We start from the raw sequence: 24558 nt of genomic DNA, 5'->3' as shown, positions 1-24558 counted from the left end.
ACTGATGTGTGCAAAGGCCAGTGCTTGCTTCTGTTCTGTGAAAAGATTCTACAGCTAAACCCGGTTCTTAGGCTGGCAGTCAGCAAGCCCCAGCATTCTTCCTGTCTCTATACACCACACCCCTTGGCCCCCAACCCTGGGGTAACTACTCAGCTAGGCCTGGCTTTTAATTGGGTCCTGGGGACCCAAACCCTGCACTCATGCTTACATACCAAATGCTCTTACCTGCAAAGCTGTCCCCCTAGTCCCAAGATACAACAATTTAAGAAGTTAACTTGCTCCTGGGCCAGCCATCAACAGACAGCACACAGAACTAAAAAGACACTCTATTATCAGAGGCTGTTTTATGGGAAGGCCAGGTCCCACATGAAAGCTTGAGGCAGGCTTCCATGCTCAAGTCTTTTGTGGATTGGTCAGGGGCCTGGGGCTACCGATACCTGTGGAAACTGGGAAGAAACAGTGGGAACTAATCCACCTGAACTCTAGGCACTGCCACGCAGCTGAGTCTGATGTAATTTGTCACCTCTGTGGTGCTTGTTTTGAAGGCATCTGGTTACTTAGGAACTCCTGAGGACAGCCCCAGGGTAAGGGATCCTTTAGGGAAGGTCCCCAAAACATGGCTGACATCATGGGTAGCTTCTGAACATTATTTTAAATTGAAGCTTTGCTATAGTCCACTAAGTCAATTTTGAGGTTTCTACGGCAAATTTGTCTCACACAGAATCTGGCAAACTTTATAAAATCAAAACATAATTATTGTTATTCTCTACTGAACTGGGAAATGAAACAGAGTTTCTATTCTCTTCTCTTCTTCTGTCTTCTTCCTTCTTCCTTCCCCTTTCTTCCCCTCCTCTCTTCTCCCTTTCTCATTCCTTTCCTTTCCTCTATGTGTTTATACCCACATAGACACACTCATATAAACATATTTTTTTTAAAAAAAAATAATTTTTAAAAGATGACTTCCCGTCTCTGTAAAAACAGGGAGAAATACCAACACCTACTTCATGGGACAACTTGAAGGATAAGATGAAATCTGATTGTAAAAGACTTTGCAAAGTAACTGATATAAAAATGCAAATTTAGCTAACGATTGTGACGAACATAGTGAAGAAAAAGGATGGGTAGCATGAGGGAATACAACACAAAGCCTGGTCTATACTGCCTTAGAAAGGAAGGAAACACTCCCAGAAGATATTTAAAGTGAGACATGAAAGATAAATACTGAGTAAGCATGGGAGGTGTAGAAAAATGTCCAGAGCAGAGTGTGTAAGGGCACCAGCAAGTGGGCTGTTGACTTCTAGGAGGAGAAAAAGATCAGTGTCCCTGAAATGGATGGAATGTGGAAGCTGGCGTAGGGGTAGGCTGGAGAAGAGGAGAGGAGAACTCCTGTCTATCGGCTCCTCCCTTGCCATCCCTGTTGACCTGATTCTAATTCAGGTGCTGGGATCTTGGACTTAAACCATGCCAGTGACTTACTCATCCCTCTTGCCTCTTGAGTCCTTTGTAGATAATCTCAGAAGGTTAGGCCTTCCATCATCACTTTGATCATAACGTTTTCCTACCAGGAAACTTGCAAGCTGACTATTATACATTAACGAAACAAAACAAAACCCCCAAAGGTATAGTCCTGCTGCCAGCACGCAGTGATATTCCAACATGGCTTCAGTCTGCTTTGGCTTCCTTTTCTCAGGTCTCTGCTATGCTGTCCTTCTCTCTCTGTAATGAATCCTTCTTGCTCCTTGTCAGCTAACCTTTGCCTGTACGAGTCTACTCTGTCTCTGAAGATTGGTATCAAATGTTAGCCGTTCATTAGAAGTTATTATTTTATCTTTAAATTCAGATTATTGCTTATTATTTGCTCTGGTTGGAATGCTGCTATTTCTCCAAAAGTCATGTATTGAAATTTGAACTTTCAAGGTGATAGATGAGAATGTGGGGCCTTGGTTAGCCTTAAGTCATGAGGACATAGTCTTTATAATTGCCCCTGTCAAGGAGACCCTAGAGAAGTAGTGCCCTCCCCATTCTGTGGGGCAATGGAGAGAAGCACCAACCACTGAGGGAAATAGCCTCCTCCAAACCCCACTGAATCTGCTGCCTTGATCTTAGATTAAGGAGCAGATCTTACATCTTAGACCATGAAGCAGACTCCATGTGTGTGAGATCAAATTTTCTGTGACTTTATAATACCATCCAGTTCATGGTATTTCATTACAGCAGTCTACATAGACAAAAACAGAACTGTGAATATAACATGTTCTAAAAAATAAAAATAAAATAAATATAAAATAAAATAAATCTAAAAAATAAAATAAATCGCTTTTCTTAAATTAAGAAGCTATAAAAAATTCACCATCCATACTCTATTGTTGGAAATTAACTCTTGTATACTTTTCATTATTATGCCACAGCCACAAAAAGGTCATTGAAAACATTGTTTTAAAGGGTGTATGATATTCAAGTCTAGGGACCTATCATAAAATTAGTTCTGTATCGGAACTTCGGTTATTTTATCCATAAAAGGACTCAGTGAGAACACTGTGAAGATTAATGAGGTGAGCATTAAAGTGTTTTGCATTAATAATGAGGGCATTAGATGCTTAATGAATGATGGTCATGATCCCTTTTCTGGTCACAAAAAATTCTCTCCTGGCTCATCTGCTCTCAGATGAGAGCTGCAGTATCTAGGAAGATGGTGAAGTGGTCCCTAAGGGGGTTTCCCGGCTCCTATAAACATTCATAGTTTATATGAATTTGCGTAAGACAGTCTTTCTGTTCCATACATGACACAGATCTCAGACCTAGTAAAATAACATACCTAAAAAATACAAATTTGTACTTTAAGCAACTTGTTGGGTCAAAACAGAGACCGAATGCTCATTAAATGTGGTTTGGAGTTGATGGAGAATTGAAATTCATTTATGTTTTTTTTTCTTCCTGACCCTTTGTTGTACATGTAAGTATGACTGGTTTTGTTGATGCAGCTAGAAGCTTCTTAGGCTTAGTTTCTTTACACTGTAATACAACTTCATGTTATATGGCTTAGAGTTTGTCTTATTTCATCCGATTCCCTCCACACCCAAGAGCGCATCCTTCTGCTCTGTTTAAAGCCTGTAAATCTTTGATAATCTCACACAACATCCATCTTCTTTTCTACTATGCACTGTGTGCCTCACAGCTGGGCTGTTTCTTCAGGTTTTTTTTCCTCCTTGATCATACTGGGCAGCCCACTTGCTAATCTCTGTAATCCCTATATTTTAATATCCATGTGGTTCCCTTTGCCTTTCATTCTTAAAGAAGAGATGGTTCCCTGTGTAAAATAGATCCGCAGCCCCTGCCCATGTGGAGAACTGGCTATGAAGCCTTAATTCTCCTTCTCCCAGCAAGTTCCCCGAAGCCAAGGGGCGTGGCTTTCCCGCAGCATATCCCCACACTAAACTGTGTCTGACACGGGGCAGCAGATACGTCTCGTATACTGGTTATTTTCTGCATCATGGTGACACAAGATCTACCTTAGACAACTTAAAGGAAGGAGACTCATGATTTCCAGATCATAGTCCATCCTGTTGATTCCTGTTGATCAGGCGAGGAAGAAAACCACAATGGCAGGACCATGCTGGGAATGAGGCGGTTCAGGTTCATCTCACAGAGGACAGGAAGTCAAAAGAAAGAAGGACTGCTGGGACCGTATGTACAACCTTTAAGGGAAAGCATGCCTCAGGAAGGTTTATTTTGGCTCACAATTTAGGGGCTACAGACCACTGTGGCAGGAAAGGCACAGCGGCAGGAAAGAGGCCATTGATCATACCTCATCAGGTGACAGATAAAGCCAAAGGCAAGCCGGAAGTTGTAGGGCTAGGCTATAAAACATCAAGGCTTACCCCAGTGACTCACTTCCTTCAATAAGGCAACACCTCTTAAGGGTTTTCACAACATTTCTAAGGACAGCTCCATCTGGGTACACTTGAGCCTACGGGAAACAATATGTTCAAATCACCACACTCCCTAAATAGCGTCTCCAGCCGAAAACCAGTGTTCATGATAGGAGCCCGTGACAGACATTTCCCATTTAAACTGCAACAGTAAGTACTAGCTGACATCACGACAAATCTACTTTTTTCGTGATGTTAGAGACATGCATTCAGGACATGGAATCTGGGATTCCACTAACTGGCTTTGGGTTCTGGGATATCACTACCTGCCTTCTCTGGTTTGTGACTTCTTATAATTTCACTAGGAAAGTAATTCTTACCTTACTATAGGTATTAAATGAAATAACACGTGATAGGATTTGGCACATAGAACATACACTACAAAAGAAGTCTTCTTTTCTCTTTGAGACATCCCAGTTGGATCTTTAAAGGTGATATTTGCTTCTCTTCTGAGACTAGTTCAGCTCAGAAAGAGAAGCAAGTATGTACAGGGACAGCCATGGAAACCAGTAGGAAGATTAGAAAAGATTAGACGGTAACATTGGTGTTTCCCAAAAGTTCTGATTTCCTTTCAGTAGCTTTTGTAATACAATCAAATGAAGGGGTGGTTCTGTTTGTCAGCCTGGTAAGTTATTGTACATTACCTCTGTTTTCTAGCCTCTGTGTGAAGCTATAAAATGCAAGTAAGCATATGCATCTTTGCTTACTTTCGTTTCATTTCTTCCCCCTCCCCAAATGGTTTTCATTGTGTTCCCCTCCAACATAAGATTATTCTTAATTATTTGGTAATTTCATACAATGTACCCTGATCATACTCAAGTCCTACTCCTCCCAGGTTTACCCTCTCACCCTTGTGCCCCCTGCCCCGCCAAACAAACAAAAAATCAAACCAAAGCAACCAACCAAAAACAATCAAAAACCCCATCAAGTCCAATTTGTGTTGTCCATACAGTCAATGAAGCATGGTCAAACTCCCAGTGGCCAGCCCTACAAAGAAAACTGAGTCCTTCCTACCCACCAGCCAGAAGCCATCAGCTGGGAAGACCTACACCCTCACATCTTTACCTCAGTTTTAAAGGACTTTCCTCAATGGCTTCCCATCTGGACTGTTTTCTTGGGGAAGTGGGGAAGGTCATCCCATTCACTGTCTCTTATTCTCCCTTCTGAGTCTGCAGTCATCGACACCACTGTAAAAGAAGATTCCCTATCCATAGCAGATGGCAGCAGCATGGGTCATGGACTTATACATGGTTTCTTAAGTTAAAAATCCCATCAAAGTCCATGTGTGTAATTGACACCTGCACAGTTGAAATTGACACCTGCACAGTTGTAATTGACACCTGCCGCCTTTCTTAAGAAGCTTGCCTTTGCTCTACTCATCCCCACTCCCTGCTTTCTATCTCCATCAGCCCCTGTCCTGTGCTCTTTCCCCCTCAATGTGGGTTTTCATGTTTTTTTTTTAGAATAATTCATTCTATGACCATGTTTTAATCACTCCCTCTGTGCATGCCAAAATTCCCTAGTACCAAAACTGTATTTAAAGGAGAATTCTAGAGCTACCATGGAAATGTCATTGCTGTAGCCAAATAGGAATACAGAACCCACACAAGTTGATTAATTCCAAAACCTTTTACAGAGAATCTACTTCATAAGAGTTTCATTGATGAAATGCCAGGATACAGATGTTTCAAAATGACTTCTATTGCTATTCATTAGCCTGACCTGAGGAGTCAGGGATACTTCTTTAAAAATAAAATTAAGTTTTAAATTTTATTTATGTACATGTATGTGTGTCTTCATAGTAGTTGTGTGTGTACATGCCCACAGAAGCCAGAAGACCACACAACATGGATCCTCTGCAAGAGTAGCAAGTGCTGTAACCTTCAACTAAGGATGCTTATTACTGCTTTATTGTCAGTACTGTTGACACATCTAAAACTCATGAACTTGGGAGTGACTGTGAATGGGAAAGTACACACACACACACACTATGATGAACAATTGCCAATTGTGATAATCATATTTACTTTTCTTGCCTCTTTGGCAACTTTACGTTTAATGTCTCAGATAAAATTAATCCATTACTGAGTTTGAGAAGCAAACAACCTCACCGTGTCTCAAATGTGGGTACTTCAGAAGAAGCAGCTGGTGGACAGATAAATAGAGGCTTAGAAGACTTTTGAAGATGCTTGTGCTAGTTTTTGATGCTTATTCACCCACAAGCCTTTTTATTTAGTTATTTTTAATATGTGCGATGTGTGTGTGTGTATTGGCATGTGTGAGGGAGTATGCGTGTCCATGTACAGGGGCATGTGGTGGCCAGCGGTTATTATTGGGTGTTGTTCCATGAAGGCTGTCAACCTATTGCTTAGAGACATTGTCTCCCACTAGTACCTGGAGCTCAACACTAGGCTAGCCCCTCAGGAAGTCCCAGGGATCCTTCTGCCCCTGTCTCACTAGTGCTGAAATTTCAGGTGTGCACCACCATATCCAGTGGTTTACATGGGTTCTGGGGTTTTGAACTCAGGTCCTCATATATGGAGGGCAAGTACTTTAGTGCCTAAGCTATCTCCCTCCCCATCCCATCTCCATCCCCCACCCTCCGCAACATACACAAGCCTTCTTATCTGTTGATTTCTTATAATCCATTTAGCAATACATGTGTTTCAATTCCTTAGAGCTCAGTCAAAACTTCTGGGAAACGACCATTGAATCTTTCCCCTCCCCCCTGCCCCTCCCTCACTGCCAAGTTTCTGCTCCTTACTTTGATGTGTCCTCACTTCCCTGTAGAAGGCCTAAGTTCCATGAAGGACAAGTGCTGGTCCTGAGTCTCACTCTGGGTCTGATCTCAGTCTGCTCACCTGTTATAATTAAATGAGTGGTGACAGACAGCAGAGATGCATTGTTTACAGTTCTGGAGTGTCATCCCTGGTCATCATGTAGGAGGATAGATCAAAGGCTTCTTTGGAGTCTGTTTAATAAGAACACAGATTCCCATGACCTCATCATCAAAATCCTCACTCCTAACTTCACTGTATTCCAACAGGGGATTTGGGAGACAAGGAAATTCAATTGATTGGCAGTCCTCTAAACACTACTTGACCTTAAGCTAGGTATTCAATCCTTTGCAGACTCTGTTTATGGATCAATTAAAACAAATGTATTAGAGTTGATCTATCTAGACTTTTTATCACCTTTATTATCCTGCAGGTCATAAATATATCAAAGTTACTGGTATAATTTGTTATGTTTATATAATTATTTGTCTAGCCAGGGGCTTAAAGCTCATTCAATCAAATTGTATAATTTTGCTTACTAGAAAATAATGATGGAATAAAATGCCAATTTTATATGAAATAAGTTAATAAGAAACAGGACTTATTCTGTGCTTTCTCATTCAAGGCAAATAATTATAAAATAAGTATGATTAATCATGAACAGATCATATAAATGCTTTGTTAAGGGACAAGCTAGCAGGTGTCGATTAAAATGAGATTTTTCCCCCTAGATTCCTATGATTTTAAGAATCAAATGTGTCATCCCAAATTATAAGTTACTTTAAGTTTCCTTAGTTGATTTTGAAAACTCCACAGAACTTTTGATATTGTCCTTGAATATCAGGAAGAATATCAAATTAAATTTGGGTTTTGAGGAGAAAAATGGGGACTTTTAAAATAATTGTTAAGTCTTCCAATGTATTTGTGGTACTAGGTTACACATTACATTAACTTTTCTATTTAAAAATATTTAAAAACGTTTTTCATAACATATCTTGATCAGAGTTTTTCTAAACCCAATTTCTCCCAGATCTATCCTACCTCCTTATCCACACAAATTTATATTCTTTTTCTCCCTCGAAAGAACAATCCATAAAAATACAACAACAACAACAACAAAAAAAAAAAAAAGGAAAGAAAATTCAAATAGATAAACAAAAGAGAAAAAAAAGAAAGCAAATAAGACAGAAAAAAGTACTAAAACTAGATAGAAACCATACACACAATAAGACATGGAGTTGGCTTTGTGTTGGCCAACTACTCTTGGGCATGGGGTATGCCCTGGAATGTGACTGGTATACCCAGCCTTCCAGATACAACAGGACTGATGGGTGTTGAATTTTATAAACCTGGTTCAATTGAAGAAAACTGCTTTTTTTTTCCCTTTACCCAGAAGGAATCAATTGCAAACAGCTTCTTGGTTAGGGGTGTGGCTTTGTGTCTGCCTCTCCATCTCAGTGCTAGCATTCTGCCTGGTTTGAACCTCTGTAGGTCTTGTCCATGCTGTTACAGCATCTGTGAGTTCATATGTGTATCATAAGAAAGAATTAATCATCAATATCACCCAGCTACAAATCCTGTGACCTACAACAGAGACCTTCCAGGAAGACGTACTGGTACAGTTGTGACACAAACACTACTGGAGTAACTATCTACATTTTAATTGGATTTCAGGCCCAGTCCATGAGATGGAATCCATCTCTGACATTACTAACGTGGAAAAAATCCTGAGACTAGATAGTTCATGGGCCTAGGGAAAAAAAAAAACTTACTACCATTATTCTGCTAAAGAAACTCAGTAATAAAATAACTTCTAATCACATGTTGCTATACTTGTAGTTGAGAGAAGTGCTCAACCCTCACCAGAGAAGCTTCTTGCAGTAAATGGTAACACAGATACAAAGCTGAACAATATTCAGAGAGTGAGAGACTTCAGAGTATTCTGCTGTAAATGGGATATATGTATCATACCTCTCCCTTCAAGACTCAGGGTTCTCTGTGGGAGAGAAGATGGGATGGTTGTAAGAGCCAGAGGTGGTCAGGGATTCTAAGGAAGCAGTGTCTTCCAGATACAACAGGACTGATGAGTGTTGCATTTTATAAACCTTGTTCAATTGCTCTTCCAGCACATTTTCTGGATTGTATGCTACTCAGTTAACCTACTTGGGCAGGCTCTTTTGTATTTTAGAGTGAATTTTATAGTTTATTTCAACAACATCTAATCTTGTCCATTGTGGTCCTAGACTACTTGCATACTGCACTCTCGGTGCAGGTCAGGTCTATAGTCTATCCTCCGCCCCCAACAGTGCTTACAGTTAGCAGGGAATAGTCTCCCTCTCTGCTGAGTCCCAGATATGAGTCCATTGAGCACAGGTGGACAGTGAGAGGCAGGGTATCCTACAAATCAAGAAGTTAGCAGAACCAACCAGGTGACACAGCCTCTGCTGTCATTCCTGCTCTGGACTGGTTGTCCTCTCCTCCATGTGAGAACTCTCAGCTCAGGCCATTGAGTGGGTTGCCAGCACTCTTCTCTTGAGACCAATGTAAGTGCAATGTCTGCTTCACTTACCTGTTTTCCTGGCTGCATTCCCATAGAATGACATTTTAAAATGTGCCCCCTGAACATAAAATCAAGGCAGTTGAGCCAGAGACTCAGCAGTGAAATTTCCAATCCTGATAGAATTTCCTCTCCATAAAATATGTCATCACTGTCTTGGTGCTGTCCCTGTTACCTTTCCTACCATTTTCTCACAATGCCCCGCTTTTCCAGAGGTCCCAGCCTTCCAAGTTTCTAAATTTTATGGGTTTCTGGGCCTCTCTAATCTCTGCAGTCTTCTGGAAGGTGTGGGAAGGACTCTTGTGGGTCCCTGTGGCTGGAATGCAGAGAAGGGCCACAAAAGACACTTGGAGTCCATGAGTTTAAGAGATTTATTTTCATTGTGGATATAGATGGATCTTGCAGTACCCCCCCCCCCCCCCCCCCCCAGTGAAACTCAGGGCAGACCTGAGTTTAATAGGGAGGGAAAAAAAGGGGAGGGTCTGGGGAAGAATGCTTAATTGGCTACCCTTCAGGTATCTCATTAGTATGTAAATCTCTCTAGGGCTGAGGCCTGTACTCACACCCTCTACCTGTGCTCTTTGGGAGGGGCTGCATTGTCCTACCTGACTGAATGGCACAGGTTAATGGAGTTCCACGCTACGGTGTTAGGAGCCTGGATTCTGGGAGCACAGTGGAATAAATGCCCTCCCTTGCAGGGTCTCGGGGCTACTTCCAGCCAGCACTTCTACCAAAACCCAAGACCACTTTCATGGCCCTACAGACTCTCTTTTTCTCTTGGGCAATTTTGGTTTCCCTTTTCTGCTTTCTTTTTGCCCATTCATCAAATTATTCTCCCCACCCCAAGACATAGTTTCATAGAGGATTAATCTCCACTTTTTTGGACTCATTCCCACATCTTCAAGTTCTGTCTCTATGATGTTATTGCATGTCATCAGGACCTTAATCTGTATCTGTATCCTTTATCACCTATTTTAAGGGTTAGTTGACAGACATCACTGATTATTATTTTGTACCCAGGAAATTAATAACAGTGCCCTCAGATCCAGTGTCATTTCTGTCCCAAATATGTTCACCCCTTTCTGTCTTCCTTTAGTTAGTAACCCAGTCCTTCTGGCTTCACATTCTAAACAACTTGTAGTCTTCTTAAATGTTGTCATTAAGGATGGTCAGAAATATGGTCCTACCCATTCTCTATCACCTTTTTCAGCTTCTTTGCATTCTGTATCATCGATGGTCCTCTGTATCCAGTCTCAGAATGGCTGTGTCAACCTCATACAAGAGCTTGCCATATGTGTTCTCCAGCTGTCTGCACTTTGATTCTGTAGCTGGCTTTGATGCTCACTGAAGGGTCCCTTGCCACCATCAGAGACTCAGTTATGTTTCTCCTGCTCAGCTAAGCCTCCTTCCCAGCACATTGTCCCTTCCGAGAACATTACTTTCTTGTGTGCTACCATCCTGTTGTTGCCATTCACCTGGAGACTCTGACCTTAGATCCTGTTTCACACACTATGCTTGGGGAGCCTCTTCCAGACCTCTGTGACATTTGTTTCATGGAGCCTCTTTCTTGTGATTCTAGTACCCTGGCTGTCATAATAATCTTTGGGAATTCTCAGTGTTAGGCAAATAGTCAGATATTGGTAGCTTGAAAATCACTAAGGACAAGATACTTGCAAAATCAGGAACTGAAATTTGGGGGCTCAGATTACTGATCAAAAGAATGGGATCTGACTTTATCTATGGCCCCTGAGTGGAGATTTGACATTCTGATCTGAACTGCCCAGAAATCATGAGATGCCTATCTAGCAGAGGCTTTCTAGTTACAACAAAACAAACAAAACAAAACCAACCCAAAAAACAAACCAAAACAAAACAAAAGGCAAACTTGAGAGTCAATCCAAATGGGCCCATTGATCCCTGGGATAGCTGGAAGAAACTTCTAGAAAATGTAGAAGTAGTATGTAGGCTGCCTAGACATTAAGACTGACATGGCGGCCCCTTTATCTACTCTAACCCTGGACAGCAGATAGGCATGGTGACTTCTTCATCCACTGTCCACTCTCACCCTGGATAGCTTTCCTCTTCATTCTATAATAAGCTCTGCCCATCCTCATGCTACACTTTGTTCTTCTCATTCACAGAAGCCTAGGATCCAGAGGAGTCCAGAGTGGAATCCAGGGACCTGAAGATTTGTTCAGACCACTGTTTCCATTCATTAATGATGTGTTTGACTAAAACTGATTATTATATCAGGTTTGTCTTAGGCAAACAGTAGGTCTCCCCACCTGAGATTTTTTGAGTAAATAATTTTAACTTTAGCTTGTGTCACTCTAGTTACAAGGTTGTCACTCCATCCACAGGTTGTACTTACTCTAGATAGGCAAGCTCTCCCACTTCTCCTGAACCCATTCTTTGCCTCTCACCCCATTCCTTTGTCTTATTGGTAAGCTGATGGATGTCTGGTCAAATTGATAACCAGCTAGGATGGTGATGAGGGAAAGAGCATCAGCTTATCTTTCTTATACCCCCATCCTTTTCTATAGGAAAATAGTCAGTAAGCTTGAGGAAAAATTATCCTAACCGCTTTTATAACACGAAGAGGTCAAGTTCAGTCTGACCTATAAGCCTTTCAGCCAACAACTTACTCTATTCTATGCTGAGGCTTTTCAAAGTGGGTGGACAATTATTGGCTATATATTTGCATAATGGCTTTCCTGTTGTTTCCTTTGTTCTTTTGTGACTCCTACTAATTGCTTGATAGTTGCCAGTGTTAGCTCCTAGACTCTAATAGGGACCCTCTCTGCTGATGTGTAAAATTTAGGTAAATTGCCTTCTCAATGCATAATGCAGACTTTATTGGTGCTACTGTAACTTTTGGACATTAAAGGAGATGAGGCCATCCTCTACACTCTTCACCCCATGACTGTGAAGGAAAGCCCCAGATGTAACTTTCATCTTTTTACACCATTTATAGATTCAGCTGCAGACAAAAAAACACTCACTGATTCAAAGATAATGCTATCTAGAAGTCATGTGCTGATTTCATAGAATCCACAACTTCCCACAGTACCAAAAGGATGGTGGTAGCAGCAAAGACTACTCACTGTCCACCTCTCTGATCCATCCCTTCCTGTCCTCTCTGTCCTGCATTCTCCACAGCTTTCCACTCTCTCCAAGACAGTAGATTCCTTTCTATCCCCCAGGAGGAAAATTCTTCATAGGCTTTTATTTAATAAAAATAGATAAAGCTAGTTTCCATTAGGATGCATTTCCTAAAGGGCATCCTTTACTTTTTATAGTCAGTGAATTTTCAAACAAAGCTGCCATGCGATTCTACAGGTCTACTTCTCACACCATCATGTGTCCACAAGAATTAGAGGCCAGTTTTGAAGAATGATTTACATACTCACTCACATTCCTGGTAGCATTATTCACAATACCAAAGAGAAGAAGCAAGTTGAGTTCACATCCTGGGACAGATTTTGTATATATATGGTAAAACCCCTCACAGAACCCTTAAGTTGGTGAATCAGTTTGGAAACTAACTACAGCCCCTCTGGACAGGGTCAACCCATCAGGTTTCTGCTTTTCTTTACCAGTTCTCACCTGTGCTGGACCAGTCTCTGGGAAGTACACAGTTACCCTTGACATCTGATCCCATCTCTGCACTGTGGGCTCAGTCCTATAGGTCCCTGCTCAGCACTGAAAAGTCCAACCTCAAGCCCCTCCTTTAAACAGACAGACAGATTTCTTGAGATGGGTTCAGAGAATTTTCCTGAAGTCTGCCTGCCTCTAAGTCTAACATGCAGACAGGACTGGAAGCAACTGACCGGCTTTGAGAAGAGGGTGTAGGCTGCTAACCTGACAAACAGATCTGATCCTTCCCCAGTCACGCTGAATTTCAACATGGCCCCACAACCCAGAACAGGAGTGTGGCATGTGTTCATTACTTTCCTGCTTCTCGGGCTGTTGCCACTGGTTCTGCTGTTTCCTGTTCTAACCCTGACAGACTGAACACACAGCATCTGCTTCCACAGCTCAGACATCACTGTTCCATATTGGTGTCTTCTCCTCCCTCTGTCCTGATCAATCAAGCACTATAACCACAAGTTTCTCTTTTGTCTCCCTCACTGGTGTCTGCTTCATCATGATGCATAGCCTTGAGGTAGATTTCCTTCCCAGATGAATGCATGAATGAAAGCTAGTAAAGAACAAAATACCTACAAGGGTTCTAGAAAATCTGGATGTTCTGTCTCCACAGAGCAGTTCACATTTCCTGAGGCTACAGACTTCTCTCCTCTCTCTCCCTCTCCCTCCCTCCCTTCTTCCTCCCTTTTATCCTTCTCTCCTTTCCCCCTTTTTCCTTCTCTTGCTTTTTGAGACAGAGTCTCCTGTAATCCAGCCTTGCCCTTGAACTCACCATATAGCTGAGGATGACCTTGAACTTTTGGTCCTCAAGCCTCTCCTTCCCAAGGGCTAGGATTAGAGGTGTGCATCATCACTCCTGGCTTCCACTGCGAGTGGAAGCTGGGGCTTTGCTCATGCTATGCAAGGACTGCAGTTAACTGAACCAAGTCCCCAGCCCCCACAGTTTGTTTTTGTTGCTATTTCTTTTCCTCTAAGATTTTTTTTCACATAAAAGGAGTACAGAGAATGTAAACAGATCCAGTTTTACTAGTGCAACTGTGTCAGAAAGGGAAAGATGAAAGCCAGCATCTAAAAACCTTGCCTGGACCTATGACAATCCCAGAGCATGGCAGGCAAGGGAGCCCTGAGCATCACATTTAAAGGTATTTATGAGAAATTAGTGCTGCGCCATACTCCAGTACTCCCGGTGTTTCTGAATGCAGCACACGGTGATTGGTCTGTTCTATCAGAGAGTCAGTGAGCGGAAATGACAATGTGACTCTGTCCTCACACTCATGCTTTGCATGCCAATCCTATGGTGATAGAAACTTTCCTTCAGGTGACTCAATGGAGTCATCCGCACAAACTCTGTTGCCCAGATGGTGTGGGGGAGGAAGTTAGGAGAAGGCCTGACACTTAGAAACAAACTTCCCTTGCCTAGTAGCTGTGGCCTGTGAATCATTTCCCCCTAGAATAAACCGGCTGGTAATGGTAAAGTTATTGAGACACCCACCAGTGCCTTTTCCATATTAACATAGTATTTCGAGAAGCCTCAAAACACAAGTGACTGGGCAAAGCAATGGTTTCCAATTGGCTGAGAAAGCAACTTGGGAAGTGATGGGGCCTGCTGTGGGCATGAGAAGTGACAGCTCCCACAGAGACTGTAAAGCAGTCCTAGGAGACCTGTTCAGGGCTGGCAGCTTAAGACTGAGACAAGGTCTCCTTCTGTGAGTCTCCCTGATGTGTGGCACTCACTGGGCAGTGGCAGGCAGCAACACCTGTGGCAACTCAGTCTCAAAATGGAGCCCACACCCTATTTCCCTTCTCCCCAGCCGTATCCTGCCCACCTGATATCTAGGTTTGAGACGGGGGTGGGGGTGGGGGGGAGGAGAGGGGAGTGCTAACTAGATAAGGCTCTCTATGAAGTCTTGTCTTTTGATATGAGCACAAATTTATGGGACCCAATTTTATCAGACTTAGTTTCTGAAACACAATCGAAAGTTTTGCCTGCTATATATACAGAGGCTCCTTTGACTCTGATCAGTAAGATCATCCTGGCCTTCGATAACTGTAGAAAGGAGTTGATAGTTTCCACGGTGGCCATGGTAAGGCTTTGGGATAGAGGTAGGAGAAGACAGTGGAAAGTTCGCTTCGTCCAGTCTTGATATGAGGGTTTGTACCTAGTCTTATTGTAACTTGTTATGCTTTGTTCAATTGATATCTCTGGGGAGACCTGCTCTTTTTTGAAGGGAGACAGAAGAGGAGTGGTTCTAAGGGAGAGGGGAGGGGAAGAGGCTGCTGGGAGGAGGTGTGGAGGGAGGGGAAACTGCAATTAGAATACAATGTATGATAGAAACAAATTTTAAGAGTTATTATGATGCACTATCCCTCCCAAAGGCCTATCTGAGTCTGGCTACACGGGCTCTGTTGGTAGGTTTACGAACCTTTTTTTTTTTCACAAAGTACAGATAGTTAAGGGATGAAGATTTAACATGAAAATGATCTGTGAGTGTCCCCAAATCTACCCAGGCAAGTAGAAGCTCACTGCTATTAAGGGCTGAGGTTGGGCTGAGCTGGCTGAGAAAGAGGTAAATCCAGATGCATTCACAGGGTCAGTGTGATCGCTTACTACATTCCTCTTTTCTGCAGTGTGTCTTAGGCATCTCAGATCCAGTGATCGTGCTTAATTCTGGAACACACACAGCCTCGCTGGCCTTCTGTATGGTATTCTATGAATACCATTTATTTTTGTAGTATTCACTTTGAAATGAAACAAAGACCCTAAAGTTTATGGCCATAAAAACTTAGGCGAGGATGACCTCAGGCTCCTCAGGGAGGTGACAAACAGAAGTAGAGAGAACACTTGGGCTACCTGGGGTCAATCCACAGCAAACCATTTACCCCTCTAAATGTAGCTTCTGAAAACTTAAATCAGGCACATGAATACTGAAGCGTCTGACCTATGGATATGTGAGGTGAGGCACAAAGTCAAGAGTTGTAGCGGGCGATCAAGCACATTGAAAGTCATTGTAGGAAGATGTGGGGGATTTTTCATGTGCATAAGACTTGTTGGCTATGATAGCCATTTGAAACTAGACAACTCCATCAGATTAGCATATTGATTTTTGCTCCCCTTTTGCAAATATATTACTACAAAGGCACAGCATAGGAGGGTATGATTGATTGAATATTAGCAGAGACAATTGTGTTTGCTATTGTACATTAAGCTAATAAATAACTCTATTAGCAGTGTGTCCTTGGAAATGAGAACTGCCAACACATTTCTATAAGAGAAGACAGCGAACAATAAAATCCCTGGAACGGCACTGAGATCAGATCTCTGTGTTATTCACAGTTCACATTTGAATCTCCATCAGGATCATGCCTTCACTCATTTCACCCTTTAGTGGTTTATAATGTGTTAACATTTTTCTTCTCTATCTATATTCATAAATAATGCCTGCATGTTGACAGCTTTCAAATTGAATTCTCTAGTTGCAAGTCCTTCTCCAGCTCCTGACTCAAAGATATATCCATCTACCAGCCTTCTTAGATGGCATCTCAAATCCAAAACCCAGGGAAGGAGCCAGCTTTGAATTTGCTAGTGTCCTATGAAACATCCTCCTCCTCCTCCAACCTGGACAATGGATTTTCCAGTTCGTTCACCCCAGACTCTGCCATTATCCTTGGCATCTTCTCATATAATACATCAGCACATTAGCAGACCCTCTTACCTTCGGCTTCAAAGTATACAAAGAATCTAGCAAGTTCCTACCGGTTCCACTTCCCTCTCAGCATCTCTGCTTCTTGCCGTCTCTGCTTCCCACTCCAGCCTCTTCCTACTGCCACTCCCACTTCCTTAGCAATGCCTTGCTCCAGTTATTGTCATTTACTCTTGATTGTTCTGCGTTGGCTGTTCCCACACTTCCCACTCACACAAACATTCTGACTCTGTAGCCAGAGGTGGCCCTAAACTCTAAGGCAGACCATGTTAGTCCTCTCTTTTCATCCCTCGATGGACTTTCCAACTCAACAAGGACATTAGGACCCACTTGAATGGCTCCCTGTGGTATGTGGTCCTCTACATTATCTGATGAATATTCTTCACTTAACTCTTGCCTCAGGAGCCTCCTGCCTATAAGCCAAGCATGCCAGGCATTCTGGCTAGGCAAGGAAGAAAGAATGGTATCCTTGAAGTTGTGAGTCTCAGTGATAAGTTTAAGGATGAGTGGGAAATATGATGAATAAGCTTTTAAAGAAAAAAAAAAAAGACTTAGTCTCAGCCAGGTAAAACTAAATGGTCAAGCATGTCCAAAGTTGTTGGACTTTATCCAATAGATAAAGATGGTCCATGAAGTGTTAAAACAAAGAGGTGTCACAAACAGGTTTTCATTTTAAGAATTTAAGGTGGGAGGGTGTGTTGAGGAAAGTTGGAGAATTGCATTGTGCCATAGCCAGACAGATGGTGTCTGGGGGCATTGGTGGGTAGAGACGATGGTCAAGAACAATTCAGAAAGTATGGTATGTCACACTACATGGTATACATAGTCAAGATGGAAGGAAGAGAAAGTTCTCATTGAGCAAAACCGATAGAACACAATGAATCATTTCCAGCTGCTTTCCAGTTAGATGGCTGGAGGAGGTTTGGATCAATCAGTGGTTTGAAGTAAGTCCTTAGACCCAAATATAGGAAGTGTAACTTTAACTTAGGTAGCGTAAAGACGGTCCATAAAAGACTGAGTCTCCCGTTCCAAAGCAGCACCTCTTGTGTAGACGTTGTGCCTCACAGCTGTAGATAAGAAACGGTTTCTTCTCTTGTCCCTGTAGAGGGAGGCGAGCTGGGTGCTACGAGGCTTCTCAGTGACTTGCTCGTTTTATTAGGTAATTTTTTCATTTTTTGGTACTTGTTCCCAGGTGTATCATTTTCCATTTCACACCCCATAAATATGTACATAAATATTTTAAGAGTTTCTGTCTCTGCAGGTTGAATATGTACAATATAATGGATAATAGCTCAAACGAAAAGTACCCAGGTAATAAATTGCTCTCTTCTCCAAGTTTAAATTAATCTCGAACTCAAGAGTATTGTGGTACAGTTAGCAGACTTTAGTCAAAACAACCATCCCAGTATCAGACTCTCCATTTCCCCTCCTCCTCCTGGTCCTCCACACCTTCACCCTCATCCTCATTGCTATCCCCTCCCTCCTTATCCTCCATTTTGAGACAAATTTCTCTTCTGTATTCTGTAGCCTAGGCTGGCCTGGATCTCACTAGGTAGCCTTCAAACTCAAAGCAATCCTACTGCCTTAGCCTCTTAAGTGCTGGTATTACAAATTTGAATTATCACATCCAGCCCATTTCATTGATTTATTGTTTTATTTTGGTGCTGAGGATTGAACACAGGTCTTTGTGCATACAGACAAGAGCTCTAGCCCCGAGCTACAGCCCCAGCCTTTCCTTTCATTTTAAAATTGAAATTGCATGGTGAATGGACTCATCGAACCCAATTCCTCGGAAGGCTAAAACATTTAGAATCTGTAAATGGTGTGGTTTTTTTTTTTTTTTAAGGCTATGTTACAGCAAAGTTGTTACACACAAAAAGAAAAGATGGTTGGCAGGCTTCATGAGCCCCGGGAAGGAAACTGAGAAGCACAGCTGCCTCCTAGCCTTTTGTACAGAGATGGGAATTCAGTACAAACCTGCACTTCACAAAACCATCTCCCTGCCCTGCTGCTGATGTAAATGACCCAGCTTCTATACTCCAAGAATAATTTCAATGGAACAAAACATCTTGGCAAACACAATAAATTTATTAAAACGTAAAGTCTTATCCTTTGGTGGAGTCTATCTTACTAAATGGAAACGGCTTGTAGCCCATCAGAGAGACTTGCATAGCTAGCGCTGACCTCATATGATAACTACAAGCCCAGCTGTGTCTTTCCTGCAATTTGAATCAAATTCCCCTAACTTTGATGCATTTCACATATGAATAGCTCTTAAGAGAATTGAAATGAGCATACATATTAAACGGTGTCTTTGTCCTGGGTGAGCCTCTGCTTCATGAAGCAGATGTAGCCACTCTTCTGGCGAAGCAGAGGCTCTGTAGTGTGCCATTTGTGTCATAAAAGATTTTGCTTTCTCTCAGTCTGGAACAATGTGGTCACTCTCCATCTTCTGAAGCCTTTCACAGGCTAGATTGGGAGATTACTTATCGTGTAACAGAAACTTCATACCTAGCTGCTGATGTGACTTTAAGACAACTCAGGCTCTCTGTAAACATGACCACTAAAATCAAAGTGGACAAAGTCCATGGAAAACAATGTCTGTTTCTGACGACAGGGTGTATGAGGACACACATTCTTTTAGTCTTGTCTGGAAAGATACAAAATTGAATTTTTTTTTAAAAAAATTGCATAGGGGTGAAACAGAATCCAGGCATCTGCAAATTTATTAATTTTTAGCAGAAAAAAAAGTGACAAAATCCCTTTCACCCAGTTTTATGTAGAACCTCCAACTACAAAGTGGTAAAGACAGAGTTGCCACGGGAAGCCAGCAGGGCAGAGGAAAGCTGGTTTCAGTCTTTTCAACCTGCAGACTGGCTCAAACAGAAGGCACCAGAAGGCAGAGCTTAGCCCTCCATTTAAAGAACAACAACCAGATACAGGAAGTAGGGGGAATCATTGAAGTCCAGAAGGGCTTGCCATAGTCTGGGGACAGGTTGCCCAGCTGCCTCTCATCCCTGGATCTGGCCAAGAGGTTTCATCAGTCCTGTTACCAGACATGGAGCCAGGCAGCAAGCAGAGCAGGGGCAGGGTACTGATCCTACTGGATGGGTCCCAGATTTTATTCTAGTTCTTCTGACCAGGATGGACTGAGTAGGAAAGAACATACTGACTTGTGGAAAGCTCACCAGGATGTGACTTTGGTATATGAATTACTCCATGTTAGCATATGCCATTAAAACAAAACAAAATAAAACATACTCCCCCCCCATAAACTCAACAAAATCCTAGGCAAAATTCCTAAGCAACTTGTTGCCAGTCACTAGTATTCCATGGTTTATTACATATTTGTGGTTTAGTGGCTCAAGTTTCATGCGACATCACAGAGTACTTTGAAATAAAATTAGTAGACTTGCCTTCTTTCTTTCAAACAGGGACTAGAGAAATCTCTCTGTTTGGAAGTTTAAAAGATGCTCCTGACCTGTTCGATGTTTCAACTGCAATGTGGTCCTGATTCCATTTATAAATATTTACATAACTGTTGTGACCTGAGCTACCCCATGTTTGGGGGCCAAAATGTCTCGGACTGCTTTGTCAGTGTTGGAACCCGCACTGCCAAAAGCCTTGGGGGCTAAGTTGTTAGAGCCCGTACTGCCCCAAGCTGCTCCAGTCAGCAGGTTGGGGTTCAGCAAGAGAGAGAGTGAGGATGGACAGGAGGAATGGAGACCAGACAGAGTATGATTCAATCCTATTTATTCTTCAGTCTCTCTTCCTAGTCCAAGTCCCAAGTCTTGAGTTCTTAGTCCCTAGTTCCTAGTCCCTAGTGCCTCCAAGTTCCAAGTTCCAAGTTCTAGTCTTGAGTCTCACCCAAGTACAAGTGTCTAATTCCTAGTTCCTGTCTCGAGTCTCAAGTGCCTACTCCAAGTGCCTAATACTTAATAATCTCTTCTGCCTGCCTCTAGCCTTTTATATGTCTCACTTCCAAGCCACACCTCTAAGTCCCGCCCTTAAGTCACACCCTTAAGTCTTGGCTCTAAATCACACCTTTATGTCTCACACATCCAAGGGAAGATCCTGGGTATCTAAAACAAAATGTTATCAGAGTGTGCTCAGCTGTTGTAGGCTGTTGTAATCAAGTCTCTTGTCAGGGTATATGGCTCAAGATGGCTGCATGGATGATAGCCACCTTTTGTCGGCTCCCCACACATAACACTAACTGGTGTGGAGCCCACTGTGTAGATCTGATGGACTGGAAAAACATGCACCACCATGCTTGCTATAACTATTCTTTCAAAAGTGATTAAAATATTTATTGTATGAAAGTAAGTTGGTTGGGAGTGTTGGAATCAGACTTTCTGGGTAAACAGGTTTACTAACTAGAAACTGTGTAGCTCTGGGTACATTTCTCACCTACTCTGTGCATACAGCTCCTGACATGACTGGCACACAGAAAGGCCTCAGTAAATGTTACTATTTGCCCATGATGGATAATACTTTCCCTTAACTGTTTAGAGAAAATGTAATACTATTTTAACTGTTATGTTTTAGAAGATATAGATACATTGAAGGAAATATCTATTTTAAATAAAGCCTGAGTTAAAAATTTTTGACACGCTTGTCCTAATATCAGTGTCAGCCCAAAGCTTAACAATGAGTAAAATACTGTATTTATGAAAAGGAGAGAAAAGGGGAATGGGCAGGCAGGTTTCTTTCATGGACTCTTCTAGAAAATATTCACTTCCCTTCTTTCTTAACTGACCATTTGTCACTGTGACCTCTGGCATGGAATTAGAGAAGAAAAGAAGGAAGGGATGAGGAAGATGGGTGACTGTGGCCAGATGGATGTCTCTGCTTGGCCTCCCAGGCCTCTTATGACAGCTGCCCTCACTAGCAACAGGAGTGGTGGGGATATTGACAGGAAATCAGATCTCACTGCTTTGCAGGTTTATATAAGGCTGTGGGCACAGAGGAGGTTGTGGGTGTGGGTGAGGTTGTGGGGAATGGATAACCTAGAATGAACCTTTTGAACTGTTACAATTTCCTTCAGGGATTGGCAGGATGGAGGTGATAAGCCCCCCTCCCTCATGTCACTTCAGTCAGTCAATTAGTATGGATGTGTGAATGGCTTAGTCATGGGTTACAGAACCCATGGCATGGACAGACCTTCCCTATGGCTTCCTGGAGTCTCTTCTCAGCTATCAAGGGATTCTGCCAAGGCCAGGACTGAGGGTTGCCTGGTCTATGTCCATATAGTTAGCCTGGGTGTTTGGGACACCAGGGCCATCCACAGAGATATCCAGGTGTAGTGTAGAAACAGCACACATTCAATTGATATAAACTGCTGAGTTGGTTGTGGGAACATGCAGGCTCAAACTTATTAGTAAAATCTGATGACTTTTCCGAGACCCAAGATGGGAAACTTGGGCTCTAGAATTGAGACATTCATCTGCTTGGGGCTAGAAAGTAGAGGGGGTGCTCCTGGGATGCTGTAGGGGGGGGCGTCTTCACATTGCACCACACTGATGTTTTCAATAGAGCTCTTATTTTGATAAACTTTCCTCCTTCTTGCTTAGAGTCTTAAGGCTCTAGAAGATAGCTTTCAGGGGTCAGGGGAGGGAGGGAGCCCAAAGGCTGGTGCAGCGATGATCCGGTAAGTGATTACCTTGCTAGCATGAGGACCTGGTTTGACCTTTGGCTTTGTTTTTTGTTAGGTTTTATTTTTGTTTTTGAAAGAGTTCCAGGCCAATGAGACAGTGTGTCTCAAAAAACAAGCAAGCAAACAAAACAAAACAACAAAAACCAAAACAAACAAAGCAAACAAACAAAAACCCAATACAGGTGGCACACACACACACACACACACACACACACACACACACGAGAGAGAGAGAGAGAGAGAGAGAGAGAGAGAGAGAGAGAGAGAGAGAGAGAGAGAGAGGAGGGAGGTTTAGCTGTGACATGTGTCTGAGGAAAGTCCTTTAGGAGCCATAAGGCCACTTAATAGTTGTGTGAGCTGAGTATCTATCCTCCGATGAGCATGTTCAGGTTCCTTGCTACAGGCCTCACATCCACTATCTTATAAATTACAAGAAGCCTCCAAGTGGCTCTTCATGTTTTACTCATGAGGCTCCTGGGACTCAGGGACCTGCTCTTATTACCAGAGGTTCTGTAGAGTGGAATGGGGAACTTAGCCTCGGTGTGATAAGTGTGGAGCAAAAGCACTAACGTTTGTTCCTAGTGTGGGTGTGAGGAACAAATGTGTGTATATATAAACTGCATGTGTGACATAACGTGTACATATATGTGACAGATCTATCATCTATCTATCTATCTATCTATCTATCTATCTATCTATCTATCATCTATCTATCACTATATTTCTTCCATCCATCCATCCATCCATCCATCCATCCATCCATCCATCTTTTATTCATCCATCTATCTCTTATATATGCTTGTGTATGTGCATGCTAGACAGGATTCATTTTTGTCAATGGCATTATCCTCATGGGGATTACTTTCTATAGAGACCATCTTGCTTCTTTAGAAGAATATGTGTATCTAAGAGAGCCAAGTGGTGAATGAAGATGTGTCTGCGGAGGCTCTCTCTATACTCCCAGGACACAGTTCTAGTTACTCCTCATCATTTCCCTGTCCAAGTTTCCTGCACATTGCCCAGCCTGTGTTAAGTGCTAAGACTCTTCTGTGTTGTGCTTGATAATGAGGGCAGGCCTTTAAGCCTTATGTTCATTATCATTAATAGCTGGAAGGAGAAATTTTTCCCCATGGGGATCTTTCCTTGCCAGCCACACTGTGCAAGGCAGAGATCAACAAGGTCAAGTTTATATCCACTGGCCTGGATAATGTACACAGCAAATGGCTATCACCGGACTCAGTGTAAGGCCAAGCAGAACACTCTGGACACCTCCAAGACAGATCCCTGGAGAAAGAGAGCTAACCCTCCAAATGCTGTTTTTCTATTAGAAAGATCCTTAAATTTCAAGAGTCTTTCTTGTGTCCTTTTCACTCCAATACTTCCCAAGCCTTAGCATAGTCTGGGGCATTGGTTATGGATTGATCTGCTTAAAAACAGATTAATGTAGGTATATAGGAAAGAGTTTTCTTGGAACATATAGCCTACTAATTAAAGTTACCATCCAAATGATATACCAGAGAGATACCCACAGACTAAGGGAGTGGACGAGATGATAGGGCAATGCCCTCTGATTTGCTACCTTGATGCACAACTGATGCAGCATTTCAGATCAGCCAAGAAAGAAGGGAGCATTGCAAGCTATATGTTTGGAGGACATGAAGACTGCCTTCTCCTGAAGGACCCAAAATAAAATCCAAGTGAAGTAGAATTTAAGGCATAAAAATATATTTTACTGAAAAAGATATAGGAGAATCATTTCAAAGTTTGTCAACAAACCCAGAAACCATAAGAGAAGAGACTAGCATATTTTACTGTAAACATAAGAAGGATGATATACTATGTATTTAAGTACAGAGAAAATAATGTTTTATCGATAGTGCATCTAGTAGGCACAACTCATAGAACACACGGATACATATTACTTAGACTATTAAGAAAAATGAAAAACACACATGCCTGGAAAAAGACTGGAGAATTCATCACACCCATTGTCTCTTCTCTCTATTCTTACACATTTATCTCTCTGTCTGAAACCAGTGCGGCTTCTCCATGGACTTCTTATTTTCACATGTACCAGTGCTATTTCTTCTATCACCAGAAATTATTTCATCTCTGTTACCTTGCTTCTAGAAAGTCTTCTTTCCCAAACTTCTTCCTTTCTTCTGACAAACAATGAGAGGCTATCTTTTAAAACCGACTTTTAAATACCCATGGCCAACAGGAGGTGAACTGCAAGCCCCTCAGCCTCTCTGGCATGTGTGATCCATGACCATAATTACTGTTTTGTGTT

General features: G+C 42.2%; 1 protein-coding gene across 8 annotated transcripts in view; it reads right to left on the bottom strand.

Moving 5' to 3' along the window:
* Kcnmb2 (potassium calcium-activated channel subfamily M regulatory beta subunit 2) overlaps positions 1–24558 on the bottom strand; it is a 290315-nt gene that overhangs the window by 208589 nt on the left and 57168 nt on the right. The gene's annotated exons all lie outside the window — the stretch shown is intronic.

This window comes from Arvicanthis niloticus, chromosome 4 (assembly GCF_011762505.2).
Source record: "Arvicanthis niloticus isolate mArvNil1 chromosome 4, mArvNil1.pat.X, whole genome shotgun sequence".
Classification (NCBI taxonomy): domain Eukaryota; kingdom Metazoa; phylum Chordata; class Mammalia; order Rodentia; family Muridae; genus Arvicanthis; species Arvicanthis niloticus.
Note: the sequence above shows the minus strand (reverse complement) of the source record. Positions and strands in the feature narration are given on the sequence as shown.